The 2,002-nt window shown below is 27.4% G+C and overlaps 1 long non-coding RNA gene across 1 annotated transcript; it reads right to left on the bottom strand.

The window, feature by feature from the left end:
* Nucleotides 1-208: 208 nt before the first annotated feature.
* Nucleotides 209-1,992, bottom strand: LOC113941711. Its single transcript, XR_003525736.1, has 3 exons — nt 1,847-1,992; nt 1,560-1,730; nt 209-334 (listed from the first exon to the last, which is right to left on the bottom strand). It is a non-coding gene; the product is annotated as an uncharacterized LOC113941711 (long non-coding RNA).
* Nucleotides 1,993-2,002: the final 10 nt, after the last annotated feature.

Here is a 2,002-nt window from a genome sequence, read left to right on the forward strand (position 1 = left end):
GGTGCCTGCTGGATGATGCTCCCAGGAAATCCCACCACGAACAGGAATTTTAGGAGGCATTGGGATCTTGGAATTGGGACCTGGAAGCCTGGAGAAGGCGATGGGATCCTGTTTTAGGCCAAGCTTCTGGCTAGGAGCTGAAAGGAGTCTCCAAAAATCCTCCTGAGCACTGTTCCCCCCCCAGATGGAGCTGGGAGGGTTTGCATCCCAGTTTTTCCCTGGAATTCCTGGGGCTGGGAGCAGAGGGGGTTGGATCATGCAGGAAACACTTACGAGGGAGTTGTTGGGGTCTCTCTGGAGGGAAGAAATCTCCTTTGGGAAAGGCTCGTTCGTCCTAAACACAAACCAGCACAGAGTTGGCAACAGCAGCAGGAAAATCGTCCTTGTTATTGAAATTTAGAAATGAAACCAAAGGAATTTAAAGCTCAGGCAACCCTCAAATAATAAATTGATTCATTTATATACTGATTTTTAGAGTTAATATTGTAAATATATTTATATTTAATAAATATAGGTTAATAAATTAATTTGAATTATTACAGGTAAACAATTGATTGTAACAATTTAATTACTGGGGTTTATATTTAATATTTTTTAAATTATTTATATTTAATAAAATAATTTGAATTTATATGATTAAACAATTAATTGTAACAATAAATTAATTGTTGAGTTTAATATTTAATATTTTAAAATATATTTATGTTTAATAAATATAATTTCATAAATTAATTTGAACTAATACAATTAATTAATTGTAACATTAAATAAATTAATTACTGACTTTAACATTTAATATTTCAAAATATATCTGTATTTAATAAATATAATTTAATTAATTAAAATTAATGAATACCATTAAACAATGAATTGTAACAATGAATTTATTAATTACTGAGTTCAATATTTAATATTTTCAAATATATTTACATTTAATAAATATAATTTAATAAATTAATTTGATTTAATTAATACAATTAAACAATTAATTGTAACAATTAATTAATTTAATTACTGGTTTTATAGTTAATATTTTAAAATATATTTATATTTAATATAATTTAATAAATCAATTTAATTATCACAATTAAAAATTAATTGTAACAATAAATTTAATTACTGAATTTAAGATTTAATATTTTAAAATACATTTACGTTTCATAAATATAATTTAATAAATCAATTTAATTATCACAATTAAAAATTAACTGTAACAATAAATTTAATCACTGAACTTAATATTTAATATTTTAAAATATATTTACGTTTCATAAATATAATTTAATAAATAAATTAATTTTATTCAATTAATACAATGAAACAATTAATTGTAACAATAAATTTAATTACTGAATTTAATATTTAATATTTTAAAATATATTTATATTTAATAAATATAATTTAACAAATAAATTAATTTAATTAACACAATGAAACAATGAATTGTAACAATAAATCAGAATTCACTGGATTTGGATCCAACCTTGAGACCACACATCCCCCCAGACCAGGAGCAGAATTCCCAGTTGGAAAAGCAGGAAGGAGGGGCCTGGACTCACCATTTTCACGTGCATGGGTCTGTCAAAGAGCAGCTGCCCATTGAACATGGCTGGGGGTCGTTAAGGAGCATTGATCAAACCCGAAAACCCAAAAACCCCCCAGAAAACCACATTTGTGAAGTTCCAGACCCCAGAGCAGCCAAAATTTTGAATTCTCCAAACCTAAAAACCCTTTGAAATCCAAACGCGTTGAGTTTCAATATTCAAGGTTAAATATTTCAATATTTGCAGTTAAAAAATGAGTTGAAAATTCAGCCCAAATCCTGCATTCTCCAAACTCAAAAAACCTTTGAAATCCAAATGTGTTGAGTTTGAATATTTAAAGGGCTTTTTGAGTTAAAAAATTAGTTAAAAATTCAGCCCAAATCCTGTATTCTCCAAACTCAAAAAACCTTTGAAATCCAAATGTGTTGAGTTTCAATATTTAAAGGGCTTTTTGAGTT

This window comes from Corapipo altera, unplaced genomic scaffold (assembly GCF_003945725.1).
Source record: "Corapipo altera isolate COAL_440 unplaced genomic scaffold, ASM394572v1 129244, whole genome shotgun sequence".
NCBI classification, from domain to species: Eukaryota; Metazoa; Chordata; class Aves; order Passeriformes; family Pipridae; genus Corapipo; species Corapipo altera.